General features: G+C 38.2%; 1 long non-coding RNA gene and 1 pseudogene across 1 annotated transcript in view; one reads left to right on the forward strand and one right to left on the reverse strand.

Moving 5' to 3' along the window:
- The window catches only part of LOC135712341 (uncharacterized), a 282237-nt gene that overhangs the window by 171580 nt on the left and 87825 nt on the right, over positions 1-22832 (forward strand). The gene's annotated exons all lie outside the window — the stretch shown is intronic.
- Positions 21577-21674, reverse strand: LOC135712345 (U6 spliceosomal RNA; annotated as a pseudogene).

The following is a 22832-nucleotide window of genomic DNA, read 5'->3' on the forward strand; positions in this document are numbered from 1 at the left end:
AGAAGCATTGGTTTTGATGCAAAGAAATATTTCTGATCGATTGGTGAAAAAAATATTGAAATTGGTCCAGGGGCAGCTGAGTTATTAACGTTCAAAATCTTTCATAATTTCGTTACATGTTCCATTTTAGGTTTTCACAAAGTGTACCCCCATATAGAAATCACAGACGTAGTCCTACGTCAAAAGAATCATTTTCTCCAACAATTTCCGTACACAGGTACGAGTTATAATCCGACGCGGCAATAACTCTTACTTGCCTCCAGTCATCCGGAACAATGTTGTGCTCCAGAAATTGATTGAATAAGTTCAACAAGCGTCTCTTCGCGACATCTGGGAGATTTTTAAGCAAGTTGAACTTGATTCTATTCATTCCTGGAGCTGAATTGTTACATGAAAGGAGAGCAAGTGAGAATTCCACCATCGAAAACGGGGAATCTATTTCGTTATTACCCGACGGACGATCACGAACGTTGGTTTGAACCGACACCGAATCCGGGCAAACTTTCCGCGCGAAGCTGAATATCCAACTGTCCGAGTACTCCTTGTCTTCGTTAATCGGTGATGACACGTTTCGCATTCTCCTGCCGACATTCCAGAGTGTTCTCATGGAAGTCTCACGCGACAAACCATCGACGAACCGACGCCAGTAACCGCGTTTTTTGCCTTCAATCAAGCCTTTAAACGTTTTCTAGAGGTTGGAGTACCGCTCGAACTCCTCGACCTTACCGTGTTTGCGGAAGCGTTTAAACGCGGCGGACTTCTCGCTGTTCGCGTCGGTGCAATCCTTATCCCACCACGGAGTGAGAGGTCGTTTGCGAACGGAACCACCCGGAACGCGTTTCGTCTGTGCTTGAGCGCAGTCAACTATAAGTCGCGATAAAAAGGAGTACTCGTCCAGCGGAGGAAGTACGTCAACCGATTGACTGGCATCAAGAACCGCGGCGCGAATTTTCGCCAGTCAATGTTTTTAGATTCTATTGTTGACAATTGATCTTATTGTAATTCTATTGTATTGTTAAAATAATCAAATAGTCACCACAATAGGTTTACAACAAATTCTATGAAATCAAAATTTTGCACACTAAAAAAAAAAAAACAATAAAATTTATTGTAATAAGATCAAATTTTTTCGAGAAAAAAATGATTATTTGTGGTTACGGTAACTAGCAACCCCCCTTTTCTATTGTAAATGTCTCATTAACAATAGATTATATTGTACATAACAATAAGTTCTATTGTATTTGACAATAACATTTGTTGTTTCTACAATAGGTTTTATTGTTTTGTAACAATAGGTTCTATTGTTTTTGTATGGTAATTTTTTCAATCGGGTTATGGAAGAAATTTGCTTACAACAATCCTTGATGTAATAATTTGAAGCAAGTTTAGTCCGGGAGTTCGAAAACGATAGCTTTACCGCAGATTCAGTAACCCATTTTAGAATGCCTGGTAATTCACGTCCATTCCGAGGCTACTTTCACATACAATAAGCCCCGCATGTAAACACTACCGTTATCATATGAATAGTGGTACTGCAAACACACTTCCAGATTTCGAACTGCGAAGTTTCGAAATCCAGCGCTTATTTAGCAATATATGGAAATATGCATTTATGACTGATTTATAATCAGATGGATCTCATAAAATTCTGCCTCCAAAAAAGCACCTCTTCACTCGCGGTAATCTAAAAACCCTTCCGCGATGTTTTCACAACCGAACACAACATTTTGCATCACATGCGAAATTTTTCATTCGCACCGAATTTTTGCCTAACACCTCATTCGCGTGCATCCTCCGGAAGGTAGAACGCCAGCACCAAGAAAAAAAAATACTTAGTAAAACTCTTCTTGGGAGGGAGGCGAAGCACCAAAAACAAGTGAAAAGAAAAACCGATCAACACGACACCACAGCTTCTCGAAACAAATCCATGGCCCAGAGTTTTCACGTTGATTACAATATCACTAAAAAGCTTCTTGAACCGTGATAGATCCTAATATATGAACGCATATCCACACGCGAAAAGTTATATTATTTTGATTTGGTACAATTAAAAAATATGCGGAAAAAAGAAAAAAATCAGCGCCAGCGAAAAGGAAACCAACCATTCGCGGGCAGAGCCTACACCGTTCGAAAAATTCATGTAAATTTCTGCGAGATTTAGCGCACATAAAATCAACGCTAGATTTGGCATAAATTTACGCGATATTACGTATAAATTAGCAATATTGTATGGAAGCTTGTAAACGATTTCGTTGTTTATGCCAAGTATAGCTCAAAGTTAAACGAAGGGAGATTTCACGCGATAGTTAATATTCAGATTTTTTTTTCTGTGTACCATGTGCCAATCGACACTTTCAGTGGGGGTAAAATCGACATTTGCAATTTGCTTCAGAAATAGGATATGGGTCATTCCAGCTCAAGTCGGTACACCATCTGTGGTCGATGTCACCGATTTGAATCACACTTGGCCAAAACGCTTATTTTGGCATTCTGAACAAACGCCTTTTTTATTTTACTTGGAAATGCCTATAGATCCCTCTCGACTAAAACCCTGGATATTCGAGACTAAAAAAAAATCATCTTTCAGAAGAGATTACTCCACAATCAAATAAACTATTCGTGATCTTAGTCAATTTGAAGGTTTATTAATTTAAATTCGTATAGGATTACTCACATTTTATTTCTGATATAGTAACCACAGGAAATAGGCTGATTACCGGCAGGTATCCAAATTGTAAAAAATTGCCTATTTTCACCATGGGCGGGATTTTTTATTTCTTAATATTTTGGGCTCAAATTTTCACCACTCTTTGACCAGATGAGTGAGTGGTAGTTTTGAGCTTTTCTGGTGGAAAATCAATGTTATTTAATATTTTTTATTTTTTTCTGGAGTTCCTTCATGCCGATGGCACAATAATATTTTTATGTTATTTACATGTTCTGGACAGGATTCTCATTACATGGAAATTATAACTAGCTCATTTATTTACTTCTGTCCATAATTTAATTGTGGTCCTAAAAGTGAAAAATACGTTCCTATGGGATACAGCCAAAACGTTTGTGCTTTAGAGGTAAGATGAAATCAGATTGATTAGCAGGTATATTCATAAAATTTTAGTTGTGGATGACAGCTGCTAATTGAAAGTGCTAGAGCACTCAAATGTGGCCAATAGATGCTTTGAAACACAATGTAACCACATGCCAAAATTGAGCTCTCAAGGACGTTGTTTACCCTCCTGCCGAAGCCAACATTTCCCCTATATTATTCGCTGCGGAGGATGATAGGAAGTGCAACTAACATTCATTGTTATAGTTTTTTGGTTTGCGTGTACCCTCTTCAGAACTTCCTCTAGCCAGGCATGGAAAATCATTTGCATTCATTTCGTGCATTCTTTTCGTGCATTAATTTACATTCATTTGTCCGTAACTTTTTTCATCAACAGAATTCCGCAAAATGATATGTGGAGTTATTATAGACTTAGACTACAACTTTCGTTAACAATTCAAATCCGTATCTCTTATGCATGACGAATCAGAGCGAACAGAAGCTATTACTGTTTTTCCGTGAATGTATTTTACATTCACTGAAAAACAGTATCAAGTTCTGCCCGCTCTAGTTCGTGATGCATAAGAGATACAGATTTAAGTAATGGCCAACAGTTGTAGCTAATATCAAAACCTACAAAAGCTCTGTACATCATTTTGCGGACTGCTATTGATGAAAAAAGTTAAAGGCAAATGAATGCATGAAATGAATGTAAATGATTTTCCATGCCTGCCTCTAGCTAATAAATTATCACACTAAAGCTTCATATTGATATTGAATAGTATTTCCAACCAACTCTGAAAATCGTAAACTTCACGTATGAAGTAACATAAAAACAAAAAAACAAAAAAAAAAATAGATAATTCATTTACGGATTACAATTTCACAACAGAAGGTTATTCGTTTTTCAGTACTATTGTGTATTATTGCTGAATGAAGGAGTTATTTGCTTGATAGGCCGTAGGGGCCTGGCTGACATTACATTCCGCAACCCTGATTAGAATCGATTTTCCGGTCTTCTGCAAAGCCATACTGTGTACACATGTAACATTCATTAAAATGGGAGGGGAAGTGGTGTTTTCAGACTTTGTGACCGACCATGGGGACGGGGGAGGCATTGCTAATGCAAACCCAACATACAATTTGAGCTGTTGTAAAAAAAAAAGTTGCATAGGCTATTTTTTAGCTGAAGAAGCATATTTAGAAGGTGAATCTGGCTGCATCCGGATACCTGAAACCAGTTCCGGCGTGGTCCAAAAAACAAACACTTCCAGATCCTCACGTACTGGTACCGTCCAACTACTACGACGGCCGTATCGGAACCGGTTCCAAGTATCCATATTTGGCCAGATCTACCTTTCGGTTCATGGCATGATGTCTATTTACTTCTGCATGGAAAATCAAAAACATTGAGCCGTCGGACGATGCCAGTACATGAGGTGTTAAAAGTGTCCTTTTTGGGGCCCTGCCGGAACCAGTTCCGGATATCCAGATGTGGATGGATCCACTTGTTGGTCCATGACATGATGTCTATTTACTTCTGGATGAAAAATCATAAATTTTGAGACGTCGAACGATACCAGTACATGAGGTTTTGAAAGTGTCCTTTTTGAGCCCTACTGGAAACGGTTCTGGGTGTCTGGATGAGGCCAGATTCACCTTACCCATACCTTAGCCATACTAGAAAACTTTATTTTACTTGTGAGAAAAATATATTGAGAATCGGTTCAAAAATTGATTTTTCGGAGGGAGTTGTATTTTGGGTCTTTTTATACCTTAATGCACAAAGTGTAACTTTTTTCGTGCACCACTTTTAGAGGTCGGTGAAAGCTTCTTTTATAAGCAAAATGTTTGTTTCCGAAAGTTAGGAAAAGCGAGGAATTTTTAGGTCTCTATTATATTTCGTCACAAAGTTACAGTATTTTAAAAGTGACACTAGATCAAAAAAGACCCCAATACACTAGGAAGGTTAAAAGGCAATATGCACGGAGAATGAGAACGACCCTAATTTGAGTTGAGTTAACTCATAAATCACTAAGGGCAAAAACTCAGCGATGAGTAAACTTGCCTCATGTTTTTCCAGGTTTTAAAAGCTTTATCTATTGGTACTTCTCCTAGACTGAGTAAAAATTTTCGTCGTTTTTCCTCATATTCCGGCAGATTTTTGTGGTTTTCCACAGGAAACCATGAGGTAAATTAACTCATCGCTGCGTTCTTGCACTTTTGGCAATCACGGACGAGAGACTGAGTGACGACCATGCCCGACTAGCTGCCAGTTACGTACCACTCTCTGGCCAAACTATGAGAATAATTGATATCAATCCCAAGATTCCAGGGCTTCCTCGAAACTCAAGTCGTCGTACAATCCCGGGTCCTGACGGAATTCCATCGGCGTTCCTCCTCCCGCTGCACGTTTTTGAACAGTCCGTGGACGTCGGTGTTTTCCCATCCTGTTAGAAGCAGTATACAAGAATGGCAATAAACAGGACGTTGGCAACTACTTCGGTTAGCGCTGTCGCCAAATTGTTCGAACTCGTTGTTATGGAACCGTTACTCGCTCACTGTAAGCCGTATATTAGTATCGACCAGCATGGATTCATGGCTGGTCGCTCCACTGCCACTAACTTGCTGTGCCTTACTTCCTACATCTCTAACAGTACAGTGCATGTCGGATCGTGCTCAGACGGATGTCATTTATACTGACTTATATGCAGCCTTCAGCGAACCCCACACGTATCAATATATTGACGCGAAGGGGAATTATTGACAATAATATGTGAATACAGAAATATTGTCAATACTGATGTATTGACGTCAATATTGAATGTATTGACAATACGATTATTGTCAATAAAAGCAATCGTGTAGGGTCCACTTTCGACAAATTGAATCACCGCATATCTATAGTGGACCCTACATGATTGCTTTTATTGACAATAATCGTATTGTCAATACATTCTATATTGACGTCAATACATTGGTATTGACAACCCTAATAAAAATGGTATGGTTAATTTGCTTAACGACGTGTTCTGGGTATCATCCAAACCATTTGTGGAATAGTTCAACGATTTGGGCTATCGTTTGATAATGGTTATTTTTTATTAGGGAATATATCTGTATTCACATCATCAATATTATTGTCAATAATTCCCCTTCGCGTCAATACGTGTGGGGTTCGCTTATCGCAAAACTGGACAGGCGGAATTGTTTTGTTGTTGTTATGGTTTCAGTCGTACCTCACCGATCGCTATCTTACTGTCGTCATTGGTGATCACCAGTCCCGTATGTTCGCTGCCACGTCTAGCATACCCCAGGGTAGTCACCTGGGACCGCTGATTTTCTTGATTTACTTCAACGACATGAAGTAATGAATTGAGGGACCACTATTAACTTACGCAGATGATCTTAAACTCTTAATTCGAATTCACTCAATTTAAGACTGTTGCTTCATTCAACGTCAGCTGATTGCTTTTACTCATTGGTGTATTCTGAATCGTATGGAGCTTAACCTGTCCAAATGCTCGGTTATCTCTTTTTCGCGCAAGAAAGAGAGTATTATGTTCATGTATGTTTTGTTATGCACTGAAATTGAGCACGTCAGCCAAAGACTTCACGGATATCTACTGCTCCTTGTCTCGCTCCATATTAGAATACTGCTCGGTTGTCTGGACTCCTCACTACAACAACAGTGTCGAAAGAGTTGAGCCTGTTCCGCGACGGTTCCTGAGATATGCGCTACGTAAACTGCCGTGGACCGATCCCTTCCGATTGCCTAGCTACGAAAGCCGTTTGCAACTGATCCATCTGGAGCCCCTGTCGGTCCGAAGAGATACAGCAAGGGCTTTGCTAATTGAAGATATTTTGCAAGGACGCACCGATTGCTTTGTTCTCCTTGAGCAAATTGTCATCAATGTTCAACCAAGAGCCCAACGGAATAATAGGTACAATGCCGCGTCTGCACATACAGCGAACTAATTATAGCATGTTAAGTGCAATCGGTGGTTTACAGAGACTCTTCAATAGGGTCTCCGCACTGTTTGACTTTGACCTGACCCGCCAGCTGCTTCGCCGGAGGTTTAGTTCGTTTTTTTTTCTAGATCAGTTTAGTTTGTCTAGCAATGTTGCTTTTGTTTTAGGAGATGGCTATTGACTTACATCATTGGGGCCAATGACGCCGTTGATGTTTAGACATAAATAAATAAATCTAGATAGAGCTGAAATTAGGGCCTAACAGCTTTTGTAAACAATGACTTCTCTCAATTATTTATAAAAATTCAAGGCGCGCCCACGCAAACCAACATAACCATCGGGTAGGGGGAGACTTCCTCTACCTTATGGTGATATTGATTTGCTTGAGCGAGCCTTGAGTTTCTAGAAATCATCGAGAGAAGTCATTGCTTACAAAAGCTGTTACGCCCTAATTCCAGCTCTATCTAGAAATGAGCATTGGAGTAAAATCAAAAAGGGCGTTTGTTCAGAATGACAAAATAAGTATTTTGGCCAAGTTTGGCTCAAATCGGTGACATCGAACCTAGAGTCAAAGTAAGATTGCTTAACGATTGTAGGTCGATAAATTATGTAAAATCATTAGCGTGTTGGTTTTACTCGAATTTCCCAACAAAGTCTGTGGTTTGTACTAATCATAGGGGAAATGGAATTAATGTCGGGCTAAATGCTCCTAATTTGCGCCCATACATAAATTCAGCAGTCGACTAAATTAGCAAAAGCAACCAAAAATATCCATTAGTACCGTCCTAATGACGATAAAATTGATAAATAGCATATTTCTAACGATGGGCCAAATCTTAGATCCATAGGCCAACATTAGAGCCATTTCCCCTATTTTAAAAGGTTTTTTTTTATCGTTTAACATGGTTTTTCCACGATTTTTTAAATAACGCCGTTGAAAAGCTAAAAAAAATCGAAGTGTTTTCTGAGGAATGGATTTAGCCAAAAACGAACTAGGAAGTAAGCAGATCAGAATAAGGTATTCATTAGTTATTTTATCCTGCTCGGGTTTCGCAACGGGGACTTCGGATTTTAACCTTTGCGTGCCTAACGTCTAAATTTGCATAAATTTCAAAATTCTATTAGATCTAAAAACATGATTTTTCAATCGTTGCATTTTGTCGGGAATCTATTGAAATTTTTGAATCCATCTTAAAACATTTGGTTAGTAGTTATTCCGGTTGCCGTTGGGGTCACTTTTGGTCGGCATTCGGCTTTACTGTGCTGTAATAAGTATACACACGATGAACATCATGTTTTTTCTCTCTCAAATGATGTAACTGGACCAACGGCAGCTATACCGACGGTGCACGATCACATTGGGCATCCCGGAAGTGTGCGACATATCAAACTTCATGATTTTACAAATCTTGGCCAGTAATGGACTTGTTGAGAGTCCACGGTCACATTAGCTCTGCCGGGAATGTTCCGGTGCCCCCGGGGAAGTGGCCAATCCTCGACAAGAATCAAAACCCATCGTGCGATATATCAAACTTAATGATTTTACAAATATTGGCCGATAATTCCCTTATTGAGAGTCCACAGTAGCACTAGCTCTCCCAGGCATGTTCCGGTGCCCCGGGGAAGTGGCCAACTCTCAACAAGATTTAAAACCCATCGTGCGACACATCAAACTTCATGATTTTACAAAACTCGGCCGATAATGGCCTTATTGATAGTCCACGAACATACAGGCCCTCTCGGGCATGTTCTGGTGCCCTCAGGAAAATTACGGTCTCCCCGGAAAGTGGCCAGTTCTCGACAAGAGCTTAAACCCGTCGCGTTACATATCAAACTTCATGTTTTTCTCTTAACTCGACGGGTAATGGATTTAATTAGATAACATGGTCACATTGGCAGTACCCTCGGGGAAGTGGTTAATTTTCAACACGAATTAAAACAGGTCGTGCGACACATCATAGTTCATCATTTAAAAAACTCGGATGGTAATGGCCTGTCTATTTGATACTTCTCATAGGTGAGTTGCGGTTTGCTACGGAAGTCGTTTTGTGGTCTGAGGGTCAGAGAGACATTGCAAACATTTTGAAGGCTGGTGTCACTTCACAAAAGTTGTCTGATGAACAAGCGTTAGCTATTTTTCTCGAAGCAAAGCTGTATAGTTGGTACCACATGTCAACAACAGTACACAAACTACTGATTTATGGAACTGAAATTATCGACCAACCTTCAATTCCCATCGGTATGCTTTCTAAAGAGGCCCAAAAAAATCATGAATAAGGAGATACGTCGAAGCCGTGAAAGCCATTCTTGGAAAGGTTCCCGTGACCGTGGATTGTTGATTGCATCAGATCCGGTTGTATCGAGTTTCCGACACAATAAAGCAAAATCGAAAAGCGATACCCTAAAGGAAGTGCAAGATTTGTTCATCTTTGATTAGGATGACGACTAAGTAGTAAGGATGCCCCGTAACGTGGGTAGATCACCTTTTCGTGGTACGTTACGGGATGTATGATCTACCACCGATTCTTAGTCCTGACTACTTCAAACTAGGGGAACAGGATTTTTAAGTAATCAAAGGAACACATCTTAGTCCTTGTTAATTTTTATGCCTTGTTGATAGTGGCAAGACCTATGTGATTCCTTATCTTCTATTCGTTGTTCTCTAGGTTGAAGTGGTTAAGACTAGGGTTCTGATGCATGTTCATTATCGGTGTCATTCCTTAATTTTGTTGCTAAGGAATCCAATTTTGACTGACAAAGGGGCGCGCCTTTGTAGGGTGTTTCAACACTCTGAAGGGTATAAATAGCGGGACCTTTCAATTAGAGTCGGATCCTTGCGATAAATGCAAGAATGAAAACTTTAAAAAAAATCGAATACTTCATCATTTCTCAATAGTGATGGAGTAATACGACGATATAAGGGGATATACTACATTAGATCAAATTACTAGTCGCAGTGGTGTTAGGTCCCGAACAGAAGAAAAAAAGTAGTAAGGATAATGCTAGTGTTAAAGAAGACATAGAATAAAACCATATTTTTTTTTGTAAATAAAATTACCTTTACTGAAACCAAAACGATACTACACTTGAAAAAAGTTTCGGTAAAATTTTTTATTTGCATGTAAACTGAATGGATCCCCATTCCCAACCCTTTTTCAACATGTCTATTTACTTCTGAATTTTTAATCACCATGCTCCTCCATACCGGTCATTTTATATTAAAATATGTTTTTAGGACCTAGGGCAACAAGGGGCAAGTCGGGACCCATAAATTCGAAAAGTTGAGGTAATTTCCTATATAATGTATGTCGTAATTCTCAAAAACGTAACCGGGAAAAGAACTTTTCGGATAACTATTAATAATCACGTCGTGACTTCCAAGTAACAATTGTTTTCAAATTCAAAGAATCGTAGCAATAGGACCGGTCCTTTGCGCTTTCACTTGAGTACTGCCGGTTTAGTTCGAATTCATGGTAAAGATGCAAGATATTTTAGAGAGTGAGAGCGCAAAGGATAGGATTTAGGGTTGTTCCACAATTTATTTCCACATGTATATCATAAAACCTTTTTCGAAATGTTTCAGTATGAATTTACAAAAAAATAAAGTTTCATCATACCACTAACCATACATTATCAACATTTTTTCATACTTTAGAACAATCTAGACGTGTGGGTTCGATTGGAAAAATACGTTTGTCCATTTAACTTTAAAATGAAATTTATTGTGCTCAAATCAGTTTAAAGTTGGAAGAGTTACAGGCATTTGAAACGAGCCTTAAAATGTAGTTTTTGAACCAAAAATCATCAAAATTTGTACAGTAACTTAAAAGTGCTGTCAAAGTTCGAAATTTCATCCAATAGTCATGATATTTTGAGACAACGGTATTCAAAGTGTGAAAAAGCTAGGAAAATTATAAAATAAAAATAATTTTTTAGGATTTGTACGGCCTCCGGCCACTGTGCGTCGGACGGTACCAGTACATGAGGTTTTGTAAGTGTCCTTTTTGGGGCTTTGCTAGAACTGGTTATCCAGATGTGGTGAAATTCACCTGTTGATCCAAAGTATGATGTATATTTACTTCTGGTTGAAAAATCATAAATTTTGAGCCGTCGGACGATACCAGTACATGTGGTTTCGGAAGTGTCCTTTTTTAACCTTACTGGAACCGGTTCTGGGTGTCTAGATGCTTACCCATACTTTAGCCATACTGGAAACTTTATCTTACTTGTGAGGACAATAGATTAAGAATCGGTTCAAAAATGGATTTTTCGGAAGGAGTTGCATTCTGGGTCTTTCTAGACCCTAATGCACAATGTGTAACTATTTTTGTAGCACCACTTTTAGAGGTCGGTGAAATCTTCTTTTGAGAGCAAAATTTTCGTTTCCGAAAGTTAGGAAAAGCGAGGAATTTTTGGGTCTCTATCATATTTCGTTACAAAGTTACAGCATTTTGAAAGTTACACCAGATAAAATCAAGGTTGCAAAGACTCATTTCAGCTAAAATAATGTTTTTCGGAATAATAAAACCAAAAGATGGTATGATGGCATGTTTTACTTGTAACTTACAAGAAGAGGTTACAAAGTATGCGTTGGAAACATAAAACCTGTAAATTTTGCTTTCTATGAGTCACAATCAGCGATTTGCTGATCGCTGAGTGAGTGAGTGAGTGAGTGAGTGAGTTTGTGAAAAATCGCTGATTGTGACTCTCATGAAGTGAAATAAACAGGTTTAATATGTCAAACACATTCTTTGCAACCTCTTCTTGTATCCTACCAATTCAAAATTTGATCGTGGCATCTAATTATTTCATAATTTAGAAAAACATTGTTTTAGCTGAAATGAGTCTTTGCAACCTTGGATAAAATGCACTAGGAAGGTTAAAAATCATTATGCACGATGAATGAGAACGGCCCACATTTGAGTTAGTTAACGATGAGTAAACTTGCCTCATGTTTTTCCAGGTTTTCCCAGGCTTTTTCAGGTTTGTTAAGGAAAAACTTCCTGAATATGAGAAAAGTAAAGATTGGATTCACTCAGTCTATTGGTACTAATACTAGACAGTTTTACCTCATTTTCCGTCAGATTTTTGTGGTTTTACTCATTGGAAAATTTACTCATCACTGCGTTCCTGCACTTTTGGCAATTATGAGTGAACTAAACTCAAATTTGGGTCATTCTCATTCGCCGTGTATGAGCATAAGCAATGCAATATTATTTTGACATCTCACTTTGTTAAGTTTTGTCTCATATGCAGAGAAAACTTGAAAAATCAAATCGTTAATTCACAATCGATAAGTTTTCATTCCATCCAATCAGGAAAAATGCTTATTTTTATCAAATACAAAAGAGACATAGTGCTCTTATATTTGCATACAAATGAAAAAAACAAATAAATGCTGGAATAAAAAATGCTCCACCAGCTGCACACGGTTATAATTCAAATCCATTGCGTCCAATCGCGAGGATTATGCTTCCGTGATTGCATTGAATCGGCAATACCGGATAGAGCTGACGGAATTCGATCCGATGTGTTCACATTCTACTGTCGTTCCTCCGTGCCTTTAGCAGACAATAAATAAATGAAACTTCGCGGCGGCCATCGTTGCTATCCCGTCAGGGATATATAGCAAAATCCCGACTCATACCCAATGCGTTCTATCAATATCCCATATGGCGATAGATAGGTGGCAACATAACCGTCGAGAACAGAGAAAGGTCTCTGTTGGAACATATCATCCTACATTTACGGTGCCAACCGATTGCCCAAACCACTACCACCGATGGCAATGGCAAAAAGTTTACCCTCTCATGGGGGAAATTCAAAACAACAAAAGCTGTTTGTATGGAAATTCATCAAAATGGTCTGCGGCGACACTGCCTGGCTGACTGGTTGACTGCATATGCCTACACATTAAACGCGTGCACGCAAAGTACCCATCTACGTACGCACTTGACGATCGATGCGACGGCAGAAGGGTCGGAGGGTAGATGTTTTCACCCAAACACTTCAACTCCCACAGCGCGACAGAGGCGGTGGTGACAATGGGACGCACATTTCGATGGATTCTATACATCACAAGGATTAATAATACATGATGAGGAGCATCAAGTGCCATCGGCATGTGCCACGGAGGGAAATTTGTGAAACGATCTATTAAACATTTTCACGGTGTCCCAATGAGTAGCTACTTCACGGTGTATCTGATAAAAATCTTATTAAAAAACTCAGTATCGCTAAAAATTTAATTAAATGCCCACAAAATAAAGGCTTAGGTTCGCCCATTTCATATGAGGCAAGTATCGAAATGTTCTATCGGGGGTCTAGAGCAAATTTATATGATTTCCCTATCTGTAGTGTAAACTACGTACACAAATTTGTTTCAAAAAAAAATTACCTCCGATGGAACATTTTCAAACTAGCTTCAAATGAATGAGAAGCACCCAATATTCCGCTTAGTGAGTGTTTCAGCGGTACTGGTTTTTTATTTTATTTTTATTGTTCTACTAGAAACACCGTGACTTGAAGGTACCCCGCTCACAAACACCGACATAAACGCATAGGATTACCATCGTTCGAACACAATTAAAATTAGGATGTTCTGCGAGCAATTCAGGCGAGAATCGACCGTCTAACCCCCCTCCCCCTTTATTGGCATGACTCGGTGCGTATGATATCAATCCCTTGAAAGCAAAAGCAAGTGTGTTATCATCACACTGTTTGTATGGATACCCAGAATGGCAGTCCCTTGTAGGTGAACATAACATCAGTTACGGCAATGTGGAATTGATATGAGAGGCGGGCGTCGTCGAATGGGGAGAATATGCAGTAGAACATTTTCCGGTTGAAGGGTATTTGACAATCGGTTGAAAGGCAGTGAGCTGAAATTCGATGCGTTTAAAGCCGATTTCCATTCATTTGGGTGGAAAAGGGGTTGATGGCTGTCTGATAACATACTGGAAAGTGACGGAATTTTAGTTGCACGTGACACTTTGAAGTGGAGAGGTATTTGTGCGGATCAATTGAATGTGCAATTCAGGCAGATTGAATATTGGAATTCCGATTGACTGCTGAACGAGGCAATTGAGTCGAATTATTCTGCAGCAACTTTTCAAATAGACGTAATTGCATTTGTAAATAATCACTTCAGATGGCGATTTGACGTCGATGGTAGCTCACTCACACAAACAGAATCACCAATTGGAAGAGGAAATTTTGAATATGTGGTTGGTTTGCATGATTAAGTTTGCAGTTACGACATATCTAAACGAACATGTGAAATGGGTCAAAGAGCCAAATGCAATCAATTACTTTGAACGTCGATTTCTCGCGGATTAAAAATCATTCTCAAAAACAATAGCAGCATCTGGTAGAGGAAGTTTGCTGACCCTTTTCATATTCCCTCTGGATATCGACAATAGACTTATCTGCCGTTTTAGAAATGCTTAAATGTGAGTGTAATAATGGGGTGAGCTCCTTGGAATTGAAGTAAGCCGCCTTCAGAATGGTATTGTTTTAAAACTGAACTACGGAAGGCCCCTAAACTAGGAGTTATAGATATATCAACATATAATTCAAGGAGTCCTTACAATTATCTCAAGTTAGTAAGTTAATCCCCGGCAATAGTCCTCTCTTATTGCATAAGTGTTGGTGTGCTAAAATGTTTAGCTCTAAAGCCGGAGCCACAATACTGCGTCAGGTGTAACGTTTGTCAAGTTGGTTTTCCACCAACCTCTCTGCTTGGCAATTTCACAATGACACTGCGTCAGTCCGTAAACTTTGATCGGATTCAAATTTGACGCTGACGGTGGCATTAATGCAGCATTGTGGCTCTCGCTTAAGTATCGTGAGACCTTAGTTATTAATGTCTTAGACCATGTTAACGATAACGATAATTTTGTAAAATTGAAGTGCTGGAGGAAATATTCGAAGCAAGCTGTTTCGAATCTTGTTGAGAGAAGCGTGGATTTTCCATTTGCGGTCGGTAACTTAGATGAATCTACAGCTGTTCTTAATAACGCTTTAAAAACGTGTACCAATCAACTAGTTGAGCAAACGTTTGTTTCTTTGAAGAACTCGAACAGCTGGTACAATTTGGATCTTTTGCCTCTTAAACGAAAATGGGCGAATGGTACAAAAAGTTTTGTAGATCAAATAATGACAATCATTGGAATAGGTACACAGTCGTGCGTAATAAGTATTCACAGTCGATAAAGAAAACTCGTTGTGAATATGTTCAAAGGAAGATTGATCAACATCAAAACAACAGCAAAGAGTTATGGAAAATTTTGAAATCTTTATTAAAACCTAGTAATTGCAAACCGCGGTCCAAAACTTTTAATGGCACATTAGAACAGTCTGAACAAGTAATTGCAGCTAAGTTTAATGATTATTTTGGAGACAGTGTTTCATTGATTGATCAATCCATTGCATTGGTCGATGAACCTGACGAAATAAAACAGCCAATTAATGGTAGTTGTAGATTTGAAGTTTTTCACCCAATTTCATTAGCTGAACTTAGAATAATTTGTTTTTCATTAGGAAACTGGACATGTACCACAAATTTGGAAGGAATCCTTAGTGGTTCCTATTCAAAAAGTTGCTGGAACGATTAAAGCCAAAGAGTTTCGTCCCATCAACATGTCGCACACATTAGAGAAAATTATAGAACTTGTTGTTAAAGGCCAGCTGTTGGAGTATTTAAATAGTAATAGTTTGTTGATACCAAAACAATCTGGGTATCGGGAAGGTCATTCTTGGGAAACCGTGCTGAATTTGGTAATAGCGAAGTGGATCTTAAACGGGCTTTTGAAACAATTTCTAGGCCCTTATTGTTATGATCAATCAAGCGGTTTGGAATTAAGAGTACTGCATATAAATTGTTTGAAAGCTATTTGTCTGACAGAACTCAACGAACTGTTTTAATGATTCTGTTTGCAGTCCCGTGGGGAATACCCTTGGAGTGCCCCAGGGAAGTGTATTAGGGCCCCTGTTATTTATTATGTATATTAATGACTTGCGACGTGTTTTACGATTTTGCGACATTAATCATTGCAGCTAAGGATTTAGATGATGCCGTTTTACATTTGAATGAAGATTTGCGTTCTCTAAGTAGATGGTTGAAGTATAAGCAGTTGAAATTGAATACAAGTAAAACTAAATTTATGGTAATTTCGCGGAATAGAGTAAAGGAGATCGTCTCTGTTGTAATTGAAGATGAGACTATTGATCGCGTTCGGGAGATTAAATATTATTATTGATGACACACTTAAGTTCAACTCTCACATTGACTATGTCATCAAGAAAATTGCCAAGAAGTATGGAATTCTATGTCGATTGAAAAACGATTTAACTATTGCCAGTAAAATACAACTATACAAATCAATCGTCGCTCCTCATCTAGACTTTTGCCCTTCCATTTTATTTCTGGCCAGTGCAATACAAATATTGAGATTGCAGCGCTTGCAGAATAAAATAATGCGTTTGATTTTGAGATGTAATAGATTTACTTCCTCAACTATGATGCTAGACGCCTTACAATGGTTGTCGGTGAAGCAACGAATTGTATATTTGACTATGGTGTTCATTTTTAAAGTAGTTAACGGTTTGCTGCCTCGATATTTGTGTGACCGAATTGAAAGAGGAAGTGACTTTCATAGATATAATACTAGAAACGCGGTTGAAATAAGAACACCACATTTCTTGACTTGTGCTTCACAAAATTCATTATATTATAAAGGAATAAATGTTTTCAATTAGATGCCTAGACATATATTAAACGTTCAGCAACACTTACAGCATTTAAAAGACACTGTATTTTACACGTTAAAACTGTCTTTTGAACAGTTATCCAGTGATTTTTTTTTATGAATTGACAAATTATGTATCTTGACGAAGTTATCTCTAACGGATTATTTTATAACGATAGCTGTCATAACGACTTTTGGTGATGATGGATTTCTAATATTTGATTTAATAGTAGATTATTTAAAAAAGTAGTCTACAAAGGTTTGAGCCTCGCGTGCGTATTGCGGATATAGAGGACTGAATTTAACACTTTAATTTATGAATATTTTAGGTGGACAAAAAGGCGAGCTAAGAGGTGGACGCTTGAGCTGTTCCAAAATTTATATCACGGTGAAGCAACTTAAAAATCTAGAGGGAATTTACATCTGTGACTGAAACCAGTTCGATTTTGTTTGCTTACCTGGTTAAAATGTCATATTTAATTATCTTAAAGATAAATCGTCCAGCTCAAACCTTTGTAAGGGTAAGAGGTGGGACAATCATCATCATCTTAGTATAAGTGCATGAAAACGTGCATATAATTCCGGTGCGTGGTTTTTACATCTGTTGGGTGGAACACCCCCTCCAGGCCTCTCCGTCATTTTTATATTTTCGAGACTGCGATGGCCTGGAATCACGAAAACATCCGGAACAAATTCCAATGTAGGCATGTGGTCTTATGATTGTGATTTCCGGCAGTTCCATGAAAAAAAAAAACAATATGTTGTCTCAATGATAAGTGATGATATCATATCACATAAAAGTTATGATGAAGGTTGAAAAAACACACACGTGCCATCACATTCTTGAATACATAAAAAGAGGGAGGGACCTGGAGGAGAGTACCGCCCAATAGCTGTAAGAATCACTCACCGGAATGATGTAAAAAAAAATCAATTCAATCGGCCATGGTATCGCTGAGATACACATTTTTGACGTAGGACTACGTCTGTGATTGTGTACACCTTGTGAAAACCGAAAATGGAACATGTAACAAAATTATGAAAGATTTTGAACGTAAATAACTCAGCTGCCCCTGGACTAGTTTCAATAATTTTATCACCAATCGATCAGATATATTTCTACGCATTTGAAATTTTATCATTTTTAAAAATGTCACTATTGAAAATTGCACGAATTTGCAACTGCTGCTTTTATAATTATAATTATCACCGATTGCCTGCGAAAAGCGATTTTCCTAACAAAGATTTCAAAGTTGAATTCCATCCGGTCTCACCAAACGGTGTTTATTCAATCACCGCGTGGTGAGTGGTGGTGTTCTCCAGAATCAGTAGCTCTCCGTAAGTTGCTGTGGGCCATCTATGCCAAGCGCGTCATACTAAAGAGTATAAACAGAGAGAACCCCACTCAAATTCCTATTCCTACACAAAACACAAGCTCCAGCTCAGCCCAGGTGGGTCTTCACACTAAATCAAGACCTCCACTCTTCGGTAATTATTTTTACAGTTTATGTCCGGTAAAACATGTAGAGGAATTTCAGTCAATTATTCGTAAATTGTCGTAATATACCGTATTCATTAAATTATTTTACTGAATTTCCAGTAATTCTAAATAAATTGCTGTATACCGGGAAAAAATACTGAACTACTATGTAACTCATAATTTATCGGCCTTAGAAAAAAAAGTCGGTAAATAAATACTGATATTGACAGCAAACATCATAATTTTACGAGACACCTCATCAAATGCACGTTGAAATTACTGACTTCAACAGCAAAGAAAATAGCTTGTCATTTTCATTCGATCGCAAACTTTATGTGCATGCGGTCGCTATTATCAACAACGCCATTTTCCGTAAGTAGATTTTATCAATGGTATTTTTTCCGCAGCTCCTCGAGCTGAAACTGTACAATGGCGGCCACATGCGATATCAAAATTTGTCGAGCTTAAAGCGACATATTTTACATAAACATCCGAGAAATAGAGCAGCTCTTGATAACGTTGATGAAGACGTCAATATCGATGACTACCAGCAGCAGGAAGTCGAAGAAAATGAAGAGCCCCCTCCAGATATATCATTAACACTGAATGAAATTAAAATGGCTGCAGATGCAGGTCTACCGCAAAGCAGAGTCTCGAGCACTGTAAAAATCTGCGAAAATATAATTTGGCAAGTAGTACTAGCTAAAACTTTCTTAATTGCAAATGATGTTGGTAGTGACTCCGCTAGACAATTTATCAAAATTTTTAAAGATCTCGATTTGTTCCAAGGTGTGAAAACATATCCTCGACGGAAATCTTTCCTTTAAAATCTCGCGGTTGAAGTCCCAAAACCGGTATCGAAGTGTGTATGTACCCGCAAGAAAATTCGCCATGTGTGAGCAACAAGAGTAAGAATGAAGCTAAAGTAAGTAACAGTCAATATACACAACAAGAGTAGGAAGCAACTTAAGGCAGAGTAACATGAGTAAGAAGAAAGTTAAATACAATTAACCGGTTTTCAACAACGGTAGAATAAAAATAAACTATTTTCTACGCAATATTTTTGACGAAAACCAAAAATAAATTGTCGCGGTACAAAAACCATCATTTCCATAGAGATCTCTAAGCGCAATCTCACGAACACTAAAATCCACCATCCATATATAAAAATGAATAAGAAGAAGATACAAAAAGGTATCGCGATATCACAACTACTTAAAAAGGTAGCGCGCGGTCTCACGCACACTTTTGTGCATCTGGAGAACTCTATACATCCTTCGTCATTGACGAAGAGAAGCTGACAGTAATCAATGAGGTATATACAGGTGTGGCACAAGAGGGTATTTGTTGGTTTTAGTAGCAAAAAGAGATAAACTCCTGATGACGAAAAACTCCTAAAAAATTGGCATGAAAAAAGTGTAGTTTGACGTCACGTCCCGGAAGGTATACTTCACAAACAGTATAACATATTTTGCACTACACGAATACCATTTTACGATCATTTCCTCACCTGTATACATCTCATTGGACAGTAATCCCTTTGAACAAATCCTATCGTATCTTTTACCTTCACTTCTCTTTTTTGTATCATGCATGCACAGAAAATGAAAATTACCCAAAGCTTGAGTTTAAACAACCCAAAATTAAGTAAAACCTTTATAGTATCCCATTGGGTAAAAATCAATGTGTTATGATGGTTAATTTTAACTCAACGGTTGAGTAATACGTATATTACCTAGAGATGAGTAAAAAACATACGGAACTTTTGTGGGCCTCAATTTACTCAACGCTGAGAAACTTACTATAAAGCTTGTGTTGAGTGAAAATAACTCTGAGTTGGATGAAAAAATACTTCCACGACGACGCCATTTGTGATTTTGCTCCCTTCGAATGAAGTGTTCAATCGCGTGCGACGTCCGGTAGTTTTCTACCGCATCGGTTTTGTTATTCCTCCATTGAGCGGTCGATTTATTACTTAAAACGCGAGTGGTTATTCATCCTTTTACATAGAAGTACCCGAAGTACCCGACGAGAAGAAAATCTTTTATTTTTTTCGTTCCATCTGGATTCTTAGTGAAGTTTCCTGTGGCTGTTCCATTCTCCTTCGACACCTTCGGTTGTTTGGTTCCGAATCCGTTGTGTATTGCCATACACCGACGTAATCTGGTGAGTTGTGAATCCTGAGCGCTAGTGGAGCGCAGATAATTAATTTCATTTCTGTTCTGTTCTTTTATTTTTAGATATCCGGTACCTACAGCTTCCAGCACGACATCAGTTTCTTGATTTCCGTCCGTTTTTTGATTTGGTTCCTCACGGTGGCGACCGTATGAAGATGGAACAATTAAAGAAAATGGTGGATGATGGGAGCTTTGATCAGTTAACATAATATTTTATTTGTTTTGTTCGTTGTGTTTATTTTTTATTTATTTATTTAACAGTTGAATGAATGACAATAAATATGTTGTTGTCGTCACGGTTTTTATTGTTCTTTATTTTTGACATCTATTCCGGATTACGTGCTCGTAATTAAAAATCCCGGTGAAATAACCCATGGTTGAGTTAATTTGACCCAAAGCTAGGTTTTTTTATTCGGAAAAAGTGGCCGGTAAAATAACCTATCGTTAAGTTAAATTTACCCAAAATTAGGTTTTTCCTTATTGATTGAATTTACCCACTGCAGTCTTTTCTATCATTTACCCAAAATTAGGTTTTTTCATGTTTACCCAAAATCAGCTTCTCGTACGGAACTTCGAGGTTGAGTCAAAAGAACTCTAATTTGGGTAATTTTTTATTTCTGTGTGGACAAAAAAAAAGCAAATACCGTCGAACGTGCATGTGAGCAGACTAGTAACCACACTACACGCTAACTTGAAAGTACTCATTAATGAGTAAAAAAAGACCCATTTTGAAGAAAAGTGATCATTAATGAGTATCTGTTCCCCATTAATGATTAAAAATTACTCATTAATGGGTAACAGATACTCATTAATGGGTAAAAAATTTACTCATTTAATGAGTTAAGCCACTTTTCTTCAAAATGGGTCTTTTTCAACCATTAATGGGTACTTTCAAGTTAGCGTGTATGAGCGCTTCTTGTTTTCCTTTAGCCTTTCCATTCTCCATTGATAGACCAGTGGTAAAGACACAAGCAAACCCCACACGCATCAATATATTGACGCGAAGGGGAATTATTGACAATAATATTGATGATGTGAATTCGGAAATATTGTCAATCTCGATGTTTTGACGTCAATATATAATGTATTGACAATACGATTATTGTCAATAAAAGCAATCGTGTACGGTCCACTTTAAAGTTGGTGGTTCGAATCCGTTTTGTACGCATTTTAAGGTTTTTTGTGTTGCTTCCATGCTAATCTTCTCTGTATCGTTCCAATTTTAGTATATGTCCAGCCGAAGCTAGGACATTTGTGTTGCTTCCAACGATCATCATTTTTTGTCAAACAATACGGAACGGCTGACTAAAACGTGCAGTTTTTAATCCTCTCCGAGTAACCGACCGATCTAAGAGAGAGAGAGAGAGAGAGAGAACGTACTGAGCTAGTTTTTTTTCACGACGTAAATGAAAGAGGACTGTCTTCATACGGAATTTGTCATGCGTTGCTTGGAGTGCGACGAAGATAGTAATACAATATTTTTCATCACTGACTTTGCTCTCCCTATGTTGATGCAAGACAGACCTGTTTTCCAATGAGGTACAGAGAGAGGTGGAGCAGATCGTGAAATAGGGTTGTATTAGTAAACCAAAAAATCAACGTAAACGCAAGTAGTGACGTCACTACTTGCGTGTACTTGCGTGTATCGTACAGGGGTTGTGTGAGTGATTGCTTTACCTCGGTAATCCAGCTCATTGCCTGTTTTCGACTATTATACTTTATCTTAAATTTTTCAAGTATTTCAATGTTTCCGTTATGGTTCAAATCTCGCGACAATTCATGTTAGCATAATCGACCACCGTTCATCTTACGCATGAGATAGTGTATTTAGATTTAGGGTTGATCAATGTTGATCTATTTTGCTGTGATCAATGTGCACTAAATTTGACATCGACTACAATAGGAACTGACACTATTTCGCCACACATTTTTTGTTGATTTGCACCTCAGTATCACAAAAACGCCATGCATGTTGTGGAATAAAACAATTCGCAAAATTCGGTATTATTTTCAGTAGCTCCATCATTAGTTTTGAATTTGGTCTCTGAAGCAGAGAAGAGAGAGAAGGTTGCATTTTATGGTAAAGCAACAGGTAGTTGTTTTCCCTATCAGAAGACGGTACTTTCAATATTGAACAAATTGTTGGTTCATATTTCAGCGAAGTAGGGGAGGAAGGGGTATAACGATCATACGGGGTTAAAGCACCTCTTTGTTCTCCATAACATAAAAATTATCATGCATCATCATTATGTACTTTACAGCGTGTTCGTAGAATGATTGCAACATAGAATACTGTGACTTTTCTCAAATCAAATAAGTAGGAGCTTAGTACAACATGAATTGAAAATTAGGGGGATTCAGCTATTGATTTTCAAAGTCAGAGCAAAAGCTCGTATACAGGTTCTCCA

The sequence above is a fragment of the Ochlerotatus camptorhynchus genome, unplaced genomic scaffold (assembly GCF_037179485.1).
Source record: "Ochlerotatus camptorhynchus isolate MF236.1 unplaced genomic scaffold, CSIRO-AGI_Acam_v1.1 ptg000471l, whole genome shotgun sequence".
NCBI classification, from domain to species: Eukaryota; Metazoa; Arthropoda; class Insecta; order Diptera; family Culicidae; genus Ochlerotatus; species Ochlerotatus camptorhynchus.